Raw genomic sequence first — 12,289 nt, forward strand, 5'->3', positions numbered from 1 at the left:
CACTGCTGCACTGCATGGATTATAGTTTATATTGTAGTTTACACTCTCCCCCAGTCCATTCAGTGGGTTATGGCAGGATATATAATGTCCTGCATCTGTCCCTGCAACATCATTCAGGACAACTCCAAGTCCCGAAAATGCCCCCATATCACACCTCTTCTTCCCTCTCCCTGCCTTCAGCAACTCCTGTGGCCACTGACTCCACATCAGTGATACAATTTCTTCCATAGCTAGAGTCACAACAGTTCTATATTAGAATACTAGTAAGTCCTCTCTAATCCATATTTTACTCCTCCATCCTGTGGAACCTGGGATGGCAATGCCCACTCCACCTCTAAATCGAGAAGGGGATTAGATCCCACATGGCTGATGGATGGGATTCTCCTGCTTGCAGCTGTAGATTCTCTCAGTTCCCTGGTAGGGTGGTTGACCATTTTCACCTCCCTGTCAGCTGACCTGGATAGGTCCAATGAACTGGCAAGTAGGTTTGCAACTCTGCTGAGGCTCAGGGCCCAGCTGGCACGTGGACATTCCAGAGATTCAAGTCTCCTGAGCATAGGCCAACCCCAGCACCAACCACAGATTCAGTAAAAGTGACAGAAGAGGCATGTGTAGAGAGGTCACATCTGAGTCCTACTCCATCACACTCAGGAGCACAAATTCCAAAGTAGGGCCCACTGGCAAGGCACTGAACTCCAGACAGAACATCCAGGTCACCAGGGGTGACCTGCCACCCCCTTGTTTTTTGCACTTGCTGTGTCTGTTCATTGTGTGCTTACCTTTTTAGAAAGCACCAGGAACCAAACCTGAGACCTCCTCTGTGGGAAGGAGGCGCCTAATTGCTCGAGCCACCTTTGCTCAATGCTTTGTTGTGTCTCTCATTATATTTTTCCTCCTTGTGTTTCTTGTTGTGTCATCTTCTTGTGTCAGCTCACCACTCTAGCCTGTCATGACAGCACTCTGCCTTGCTTGTCTTCTTTAGGAGGCACCGGGAACTGAACCCCGGACCTCCCATGTGGTAGGCGGGAGCTCAGCTGCTTGAGCCACATCTGCTTGCCTAGATGCATTGCTTTTAAGGGTGTATTTATTTTTTTAAAATGCCAGGGCGTTTTCACTTTTGTGTCTGTGGCTTCTGTTGGTGGCCATGGAGACTGTCACCAGTCTAAATGCTGCTCAACCATGCTGGAGCATGTGGTGCCTGGTGTTTGCTCTGGGTCTCAGGATCAGATTTGAGATGGAGTTGGTGGGAGGAGGTTCCTGAAATCTCTGTTCGGTTCTGCTGTGAGAACAACAAAAGTTAGTCATGACTTCACTTAATAACCTCTCCATGAGCACGTGGATAAGATCGTGGGCAAAATGGAGATGATGGCACATCCCCTTGTTTTCTGATGTAAGCAATGGTTCAAAAGTCCAAACCGTGTTCTTTGATAAAGTTCTTAAATGGTTTTAGAAATGGCTTTCACCACTGGGCAACACTCAGAAGAAATGCCACCTGAGCTTCTGGGGTGCTAATTAAACTTGCTTCCTGCAGGAACTGCGTGATAAGTGCTTGGTTGCACTTCGGGTCTGAAATTTAGTGAAAAAGAGACAAAAATGGATAATAAGACCATCTTTAGAGACTCCAGATTACTTCTGACCAAAGCCATGAGAAATACGTCTGGATCCTTTAGCTCTGCAGCATGCTTTGGGGTGTTGTTTTGTTTTCTTTTTTGAATAAAGAAAGCCAGCGTTTGCAAAATAAAATTGTTTATTCAAATCAAAGGGAGAACAATCTTTATGCTCTGACCATGTAAGTTAAAACTCACAGCAATACTAGAATTGTTGGAGGGTCAGGACTAAGTACTTTGTGTCTTTGGGCTTTGCATAGCATGCCTGGAATATAAGAGTGCTTGCTGAATATTTGTTGAATAAGCAAATACATGAATATTGGCTGAATGAATTAAAAAAATAGAAAATGGGGGTCAGTATGGTCTACAGAATACTATAATTTAAACTCTTTCTCTTCATTCCTGGTGATTATTTTATGCCATGTGTACAATCACCACATGATATAACTCTAACCACTGTCCTGTTGGATATAAAGTGAGAGGTAGGGGAGGCGTACTCCGAGAAGAGTCCTGGGGTTATTTTATTTAACTCAAGCTCATTTATTTTTATGCACCAATGCACAAGGCTTTGAAAGATTGAGTCAGAGGGCAGGTCCAGGTGAAGAAAGAGGCAGGATGGTTTGGTGTTTGGGGTAATGTCTGAGCTAGAGAAACACTACCTAATGAGACTTTGGGAATCCAGGAAGGATTTTTCTCTTCATGGAAGTGAACTCAAATGTCTTCTTTTTTTTTTTAAAAGAGGTGATGTGTTATCTATGCTTGGATTAAGTTTAAAATGGGGATGCCAGAATTGGCCTCCAGAATGGATATATGGTGGAAGGTTTACGGTGGCCATACTTCAAGATGGCCCCGGCTGACCCCTGCTTTCCAGAGAGCACAGCCTTGGGTAGTCCTTTCCCACATAGTCCCAGGGGTTGGAATGTGTGGCCCACAGAATATAGCAGAAGGGATGGTATGTGATTCTGAGGCTAGCAAGGTCAAAGTCTGTGTGTGTGCTCTCTCACTCTCTCATATCACTTGGCTCTGGGGGAACCAACTGACATTTCATGAGGAGTCTCAGTCAACCCTATGGAGAAGCCCAAGTGGTAAAGAGCTGAGACCACCTGTCAGCATCTGTGTGAAAGAGCCATCTTGGAAATGGACCCTCCATCCTAGTCCCGTCTTGAGATGGCTGCCACCTTGGCCAATAGCTTGAACACAACTTGGGGAGACCACCCAGCTAAGCCACTCCCCGATTCTTGACTCTCAGATTTTGTATGGGGGGCAGTTTGATATTATTTGTGAATTCCAAATAGAGATCTGATTATGCCTGTAAACTGGTCTGTTCCTCTGGGTGTGATACCCCTTCGAGTGTATTAAATTCATAGGTTTCATTTTTACTTTATTAAATCAACCACATCATGAGGGCAGGCAGGGTTGAGTCCCAGCCCCCTTGGTAGGCTATATAAGTGGATGCTCAATCAAGAACACAAGTGGGGTGCGGGGTATGTGGGAACCTCTTACATTTTGTAATGTAACATTTTTTGTAATCTATGTATCTTAAAAAAAAAAAAAAGGCAATTTAATAAAAAAAAAGAGCACAGGGAAGCAGACATGCGAGAAAAGAGAGAGCACCACAGACACCGCAGAGGCTCCAGGAAGAGAAATGAGCCATTCTCCTCACAGTTTACAGCTGACCTTGTGAAGAGAACAGAGCAGCTGAGCCCAGAAAGAAACGATCCCCAGGAAGAGGCAAGCCCTATGCCAGCTTACCGCTGAGATGAGGAGTATTTAGAGGGAAGAGGGAAGACGTAGGCTGAACCCTCGCAGACATCACCCGCCATCTTGCTTCAACATGTAGCAACAGACTTTGGGTGAGGAAGTACCTCTTATGGTACCTTGCGTTGGACTATTTAGGGCTTTGGAACTTAAGCTTCTACCCCAAATAAATACCCTTTATAAAAGCCAACAGATTTCTGGTACTTTGCCTCAGCACCCCTCCTGGCTAACTAATACAATATGAGATAATAAATGTTTGTTGTCCAGACTCCAGCACCTACAATCTGATTTATTGGACTTACCACACTCAGCTAAGATGGAGGTGAAGAAGGACAACCACCACACCATGGAGCCTAGAGTGATTACAACTGAAAATGGGAGGATTGCATCCAGCATCCAGGTGGAATCTGAGCCTCCTCTTGACATAAAGGTGCAATGGACACAACCAATCCAGTGTCCACATAGAAGAGGTGGCATTGGATTGGGAAAAGTGGACATAATGGACAAAGGGTATGGGGAAAGGCAGGAAGAGATGAGAGGTGGAGGCGTCTTCGGGACATGGAGCTGCCCTGGATGGTGCTTCAGAGGTAATCACCGGACATTGTAAATCCTCACAGGGCCTACATGATGGAATAGAGGAGAGTATGGGCCATGATGTGAACCAATGTATATGAGGTGCAGAGGTGCCCAAAGATGTACTTACCAAATCCAATGGATGTGTCATGATGATGGGAACGAGTGTTGTTGGGGGGGGGGGAGAGGGGGGGTGGGGGGGTGGGGTTGAATGGGACCTCACATATATATTTTTAATGTAATATTATTACAAAGTCAATAAAAAATAAAAAAATTAAAAAAAAAAAAAAAAAAAGAGGCAGGAATGAATCCAAAAAGTAAATTTGCTGCAGGTAAATGCACAATCGTGTGCCCTATTAAAATAAACCAATGGCTGTGGATTGCAAAAAAAAAAAAAAATGTTTGTTGTCTGAGCTGCAAAGTGTGGAGGTCATTTGTTATGCAGCCGTAGATAACTAATAACAAAGGCTTCATGAGCTGAAAGCAGGAGTCTGAACTACTGATCTTGCCCAGTCCTTTCCAGCTCCTTGGTCTATTAGCCTGTGTGCAGATCCCCACTGCTGGGTGTGGTTCTGCTCTCTCAGGAGCCTGGCCCGATGTCTCCCTGTGATGTAGGGAAACAGCTGGGGCCAGGTTTCATTACAAACAGCTGCTCACTAGGAACAATTAGAAGGCATTTCCCTATAATGACAGCACACAAAAACTTCTTAGGAATTCTCAATTTACAGAATTCCGTTAGGCAAGCAACCCACAGATTAGAATCTTAAGAGTATTGGCCCAAATATAGCAAAAGTAAAAATATCAAGTGAAGAGGGAAGCAGATGTGGCTCAAGCAATTGGGCTCCCGTCTACCATAGAGGAGGTCCAGGGTTCAATACCCAGGGCTTCCTGGTGAAAGGCAAGCTAGCCTGTGTGGCAAGCTGGCCCATGTGGAGTGCTGCCCTGTGCAGGAGTGCTGGCCCATGCAGGGAGCTGACACAGCAAGATGACACAACAAAAAGAGACACAGAGGAGAGACAATAAGAGATGCAGCAGACCAGGGAGCTAAGGTGATGCAAGAGAACGATCGCCTCTCTCCCACTCTGGAAGGTCCCAGGATCGATTCCTGGAGCCACCTAATGTGAATACAAGCAGACACAGAAGAACACAAAGCGAATGGACATAGAAAGAGAGCAGACTATGGGGGGGGGGGGGAATAAATAAATAAATATTAACCAGAAAAATACCAAGTGAAGGGGGAGTGGAAATAGCTCAAGTAGTTGGTGCCTGCCTTCCATATATAAGGTCCTCGGTTTGATCCCCGGTACCTTCTAAAAATCAACGAACAACAAAACCAACTCTCATTGGGGAGCAGATATAGCTCAGTGTTTAAGTTCCTGCTCCCCAAGTACGAGGTCTTGGGTTCAATCCCCAGTAATGCCTAAGAAAATTAAAATACCAAATGTATGCAATACAGAGGCTAATAACTTAATTTTGTATTTATTGTTACTCTCTTCTTCATAAGGTTTCTAACGAGGTCAGTGTCAAGTTTTTTCCCTTTCACCTTTAGACTCTGTATCACCTAACCATTTTGGACCTGGACGTATATTAAAAAAGCGATGGTTTCCAAGGACTGGCTGTGCTGTTCAATATGGTGGCCATAAGCCACATGTGCCTATTTGAATTTAAATTAATTAAAATTAAATACATTTAAAAATTCAGTTCTTCCGTTGTACTAGCCATATGTGGCTCATGGCTACCATATGGGACAGTGCCAATTATAGAACAGTTCCATCATTGCAGAAAGATCTATTGGACAGGGCTGAGCTAAAGGAACTTGGCAGTGTGCTTGGCAATCAATAGAGTTATGACCTTGTCATCCTGAACCTGGTCCATCTCACCTGATCTCAGATGTTGAGCAAGGTCAGGGCTGGTTGGGCGGGAAGCACGGACTACCTGAGAACAGCAGATGCTGCACCAGATTCTTTTTCTAGTTCTTCATGGCAGAGGACTGCTCTTAACTGAAGAGTGAACCAATGACATATATACTAAGCAAGTCGTGGTTAATGGATTTAAGTCACCTTGCCTCACGTGTCTTAGAGATCTCCTTTTACGAAATGAGGTTGACCTGAGTGCCAGGAAGACTGGTTTCCCACTTAAGCACTTCTCCCACTTCTATCTACAAGTTCTGGGACTTGAGCTGTGTCTTCACAGCATGAGAGGGTTGGTGTTTAAGGACCTTCAACTGGTTTCAGGACAAGGACTTTCAGAACTCCCTGCTAAGCACGCCCTCCCCCCCACCCCAATGTTGTCTCCAGGAAAGCCGGTTCTCTTACCCACCGTGGGGCTTTGTGATGTCACTTTGTCATGTGTGACAAATCTTGGTAACAGCAGCAAGCCTCACCCCCAAACTGACAGGCTCGCTTGGGCCACTATACTTAACAGCTGTTACCTTTACTCATCAATGGCCATTCAAACTGCTGCCTATTGATCTTGGGCATAAAAAGGCACAGCTGAACTCATTAAAATATATTTGTCGTGGATCTGCAGTTTTCCATCTTGACCTTTTTTGCTCTCAGTTTTCATTCCTTCTCCTCTTCTGACTCCCACATTCCCATCAACCCTCAGCCTTTTTTAATTGCAAACCTCGGGCAAAATGCAGTTCACTTTTCTTTACATTGTAAAAATCAGAACTGCTTTTGAGCTTCAGGCTACGATGTCAAGAATGTGTTTCCCTTCATTATTGATTTGATGTTGGTTCTGTACTTGGACCCCTTGGCCGACATCCTGGCAGGCCTCCCTGGCCTCGATTCCATTTTGTCACATCTTTGGGCTAGGGAGAAGGACTATGTCGAGGGAGCAGATGTCTATGTAGGTGACAGTTTCCTCTGTGCAATTGCTGGCCACAGGGCACTGCTGTCAGAATCACTTTCTGGGTGAAGAAAGAACTGGAAAACATGGGAACACTGGGTGATGCAAATCACACAGAAGCCAGTTGCAAAAATGAGTTCATTTAAAAAAATATGCTTTATCTTAAAATTTTCCAAACATACCCAAAAGTAGAGAGAGGGGTATAATGAATGCCTTCCCCTGGATTCAAGAATTAGCAACTTTCTGTGATTCTTGGTTCACCTATGTCTGCCCTCTTCCTTCAACCCATGCATGTTTTGGGCATTTGTATTTTAAAGCTTATCTCAGACAATGTATAATTTGATCCATTTGTTTCCTCTTTGACAAATAAATTCTTAACCTTATCACAATATCATCTCATCCAACAGAATTATGAATTCCATAATATCACCTAATACTCGTCTGTCTTCGATAGTCTCTTGATTATTTAGAAGGATCTTTCTACAGTAGATGTGTTTGAATTATACTCTAAACAAATTCCACACATTGCATTTGGATGGTATGTCTCTAAAAATCTCTTAAACTTTGTTTCCTATGCCTTTGAAAAACGTGTTATTGAAGAAACTGGGTGATTTTTGTCATAGAATTTTCTGCATCCTGGGCTTTGTTGATTATATCTTCATGGTGCTTTCCTCTATTCGTATTTCCAATGACCTGGCAATGAAGTCTACATTGACTTCATTAGATTTAGGTTCAGCCTTTTTGAGGCAAGAATCCATTGGGTGATGCCCTGTGTTCCCGATTGCTTTAGATAAGGAGACAAATAATGTCAGGTTGACAATCCATGACTTCTCGTTTCTCAGAGAAATAATCTCAGGAAAATCTACGGGAGATGGTTTCTGAATAAGACATGACAACGATACAACTACCACAATGAAAAGAGCTTTTTTCTAACATGGGAAGGCATATAAGAAATGTTCCTCCATCTATACACAAATGTGCTAAAACCTGCCTTTCTTTTCTCTCCCTCCACATTTTTAATCACAAGAAGACTTACTGCTCTTTATATATCAAGCCTTCCTCCTGATCTGTTAGCTTTTGTCTAATTGCATAGATAAGCTGAATTCTCTCCTTTCTTAAAACTATCTGCATTTGTTCTTTTTGACCTTTCGTTTCCGTCCTCAATTCACTTCAGTCTGGCTTCCACTCTCATTATTATTCTCACCAACATCACTAAAACTCACCTTTGTTGTTAAATCCAATAGGGTCTTTTCTGTTAAAATTCTTTTTGATCTGCTTTTTGCCTTTTGAAAACTTCTCCTTTTTTGGTTTCCATAAACACTACTTTCTATGATTGTTCCAAAGCGCTTCTTTTGCATATCCCAGTGTTAGTATTTCCCCAAAGTTAATCCTTGACCACTTTCTCTTCAAATACACATTCTTCTGGGTTATCCCATTCCTTCCTACAGCTTTAATCAAGAACTATATGCCAATGGCTCCCAAAAGCTCTTCTTAGATGGCACAAAGCATCTCAAATTTAAGAAGTCCAATTCTGAATGCACCGTCTGCCCATTCTATCTTGCTCCTTTTCCTATAGTCTCTACTGGAATGAGGGTGAGCAGGTCTTGCAGTCATAGCCTTGCAAGCATTGGAAACCATATCCATATAGGAAGCAGTCCGATAGCTGTAACACTGACCCAGGCAGATTTTCCTTTCCTCCAGGAAATGGTATAGATTAGCTTGGGATAGGGTAGCTAGGGCATGAGAGGCACTGACAAATATACTCCTTAGGGCTCTTCATAAATATACCAGATCACCTCCTATTGAACACACGGTGGTAGACATGACCATGTCATTTACTTTAGCAAATGTAATGTAGGTGGAAGTGATGTGTGTCACTGCTGGATGGCAATTGTAATAGCTAATGCATAGTTCAGCAAGTCTCCTTGCCCTGCCATGGTGATTGTGGAAGCATGGGTCAAAATGGGACTTCTATCCGCTTGGGTCTCTGAGTTACTGTAATGAACAGAGAGGCTTTAGGCTGATCTGCATTGGAAATGTAATATGAGCAAGAAATAAACTTTTGCTGTAACTGAGCTTTAGTTTTTTTTGGTTACCATAGCATAACCTAGACTATACTGAGGATATAGGGGTAATTGCAATATTGTATAGCTGTTAAGAGCATTTAGACTTGAATTCTAGTCCTGTTCCATCATTTATGAATATGGGCAAGTTACTTAGTCTTAAACTCAGTTTCCTCATCTGTAAAGTGGGAATAATAAATAGTAACTGCTTCATAGAATGGTGGTGTGAGAACAGAAAGCCTCCATTCTCTTGAAAGGCATTGAATTTATATTTGTGACTATATCTGTTATTTCAGCATGTATTTGTTCTTCAACATTCAATTTAACAATTGTCAAATGGTGCTCATATGCATAAGAATTTAGCAGGTATTCTGGAGGACACGAAGTATTTTCCAGGGTTTCCTGTCCTTAAGGGATTTATCAAATCTCTTCAGAGAATCTATAATATCCATGGAATGGAAGGAAGTCCAAGTAATTTCGTTTTTTTTTTCCTTACCAGTAACAACTTCTATTAGTTAGGGAAAGATAAGTTGCTGCATATTGGTTCATCAAATACAACGGAAGTTCTTGCTTATCAATTGTGGCAGGCTAGTATTCCTGATCAGTGGATGGCTCCTCTTCTCTGAAATGACTCAGGGACGTAGTGCTTTCCATCTTGTGGCTCTGCTATCCCCAGACCTCACTGTCATCTACATCCAGCATTTCTTAAAAATCTCTCGGAAGTCTCATGCATCGTATTCACTCATCTACCACTGACAAAAACCAGTTCTGGGGCTGGCTCTATTATTAAGATGGAAGACTGGAAAGGATAGTCCAGGCTGGGCAGCTGTTTTGCAGAGCTGTTACACTATGGAAAAGAAGATTGGATTTGGGTGGACCATTAATTATCTCTGCCACATAACTATTAGAAAAAAATAAGAACAGTCATGAGCTTTAAAAATCGCTCGAGATTATCCATGAATTTATCTGTGCACTGTGTACCCTGCTCTCATGGATACTGCGAGGGTTAAAAGCAAGGAGCAATTGTTGCAGAAGAGGAAAGTAATTTATTTTCAAGGTATGCAGCCAACAGATTGTTTGGGCTACATGGGCTGGGGGCCTTGATTATATGCTGTTGATTAGAGGTTGAGCTGCAGAATACCATGTGCTGGGGAAATTGCTAAGAGAGTGTCACGCTGTCTTCCATCCATAACTCCAAGACTGCAGAGCAAAGAAGTAGCTGTCTGAAGGGAATGGGATATAGCAGACCTAAGTCTTCTCCCATGTTGCAAGGGAGAGAAGTAAGACATGGGAAGTGTGTGCATACATTCTCCAATGGTTTTAGATCCAGAATTTTCCATGTGTAGAGTATAAATAGATCAAGTCTCATCTGTTTGGCCCAATTCTCTCCAGGACTTTGGAATATCCATGCCACTAAACCTGTGCTTCACCAGTATTTTCTTCTTTTTGTGGTACAGAACTGGGACCCTAAGCAGATAGAGATGTACCTGTTTTTAAAATATGAGGCTGGAGAATGTAAACAAAGCAATCCTTTTCTGATTCTATGGGTTACGTTTCTGGAAACTTTTACAATAGGAAAACGTAGAATTGATAAGAATCTTATGAAAAAAAGTAGGGTTAGGGGTCTAGTGCTAAGAATGAAATGTAGAAAATCATTATAGAGATTAAAAAATTATTCAGTAAAATAGAGCCATAAGATATATCTGTATGAGTTTCCTGTTGCTGCTATAACAAATTGCCTCAAGCTTAGTGTTTTAAAACAATGTAGTTATTATCTTACAATTCTGGAGGTCAGAAGTTAAATCATTCTCATTGGGCTAAAATCAAGGTGTCGGCAGAGCTCCGTTAATTTTTGGAGGCTCTAGGGGATAATCCATCTCCTTGCTTTTCTAGAAGTCACCTGTGTTCTTTGGCTTATGGCCCCTTTCCATCTTAAATCTCAACCTTTTGTTCTCTGCTCCTCTTGTCATATGGCCTTCTCTCTGCCCCTGCCTCTTCCTGCTTTCCTCTTATAAGGAGTCTTGTGATTATATCAGACCCACTGGGAAAATCTGGGATAGTCTCGTCATCCCAAAAGTCCTTAATCACATTTGCAAAGTCATTTTTGCCATAAAAGGTAATATTCTCAGGTTCTGGGGATTAGGATATGCACATATCTGGGAGGCTGTTATTCTTCCTACCACAGTAGCAAATGGAATAAAAATTATTTTTATGACTCACACATCTTAAATGATAATGGGCCCTCTGTACAATTCATTTCCACTTCATTGCTTGTTAGAAACATCTTCCTATCTCCTTCTTAGGCAGATTCACTTTTTTTCTTCCTATAGTTTTTCTTCCACGTCAACATCAAGCATCTTTCTGTTTGTCAGCCTGGGCTCTCTCCAGGGTGCCAGGGATGCAGATGGCAGTTGTAGAGAGAGCTTTGGGTGATCTTTATTTACGTGCTTAACATGCCATGAAGGAAGTAGTTTCAGAAGCCTTGCTGCAATACCACAGCTTGTGTAGCTTTGGTAACTCCTGTGTTTCCTCCATACCAGCTCACGCCAGATGTGGGAGAGCACTGACCTGGCCTCCCCTCTCTTTTGCTCACGTCTCACCCCCTCACAAGTCAGACATTGGGGAGAGATCTATTTATCTTTCCTGAGGCAGTAGCACAAAAACCTCTACTGCTTCCCTCTGGCTCTAACTCCTTTTCCTCGACTCAACCTCCCATTCCCTCTTTTACTCCTATTTTTCCCACTTTGGCTCCAGGAATTTTTGCAGCTGACGAGAAGCCATACTGGGTGCGCCAAACGTTCCCAAGGGTGGCTGTGTGTGAGGATGATGCCACGTTCATGAAAACTCCTGAGGGCCTGTTGCTAAGAGCCTCCACTGTTCTGTGTCGCCCAGGGCAGGGCCACTGCCACTGGCTTCGGAATCTGTGAGTTGAGTCCCTGCCTTTGCACTCAGCTACTCCACTCTGCTGCTCCACTCTGAACCATCCTCCATGCCCACAGCTGCCTTTGTTGGGCTGTTTCTGGCTTGGTTCCCCCCGAGGTGTAGAGTCAGCCTTCCTAAATTACCTAGGTACTGATCCTCTCAGGTTTTCCTGTCCTGGCCCCTCTGGCAAAATGAGAGCACCTCCTGGGGTAGGGGAACCCTACTGGAGTAGGGCTTGGGCTTTAAAGGTTTACAGAGTTTAGGGAAATGCCTCTTTCAGCCTTCACCCATTCATAGTGTGTGTGTGTGCACACAACCGATAGAGAAGCAGGTTCACTTATAAACCACCAAACCCGACTATCATTGCTACTTTTTGTGACACTCAGACCTTCTTGCTAAGTGTGACAGGTTAGGCTAGAGTCTTCCTTACTTTAGGAAAGGGGTTGCTGTCATTCTTCCCACCCCCTGTCTGCTGGATGCAGATTAGGCATCTGAATACCAACCATAGAGAAAGGT

The sequence above is a fragment of the Dasypus novemcinctus genome, chromosome 28 (genome assembly GCF_030445035.2).
Source record: "Dasypus novemcinctus isolate mDasNov1 chromosome 28, mDasNov1.1.hap2, whole genome shotgun sequence".
NCBI classification, from domain to species: Eukaryota; Metazoa; Chordata; class Mammalia; order Cingulata; family Dasypodidae; genus Dasypus; species Dasypus novemcinctus.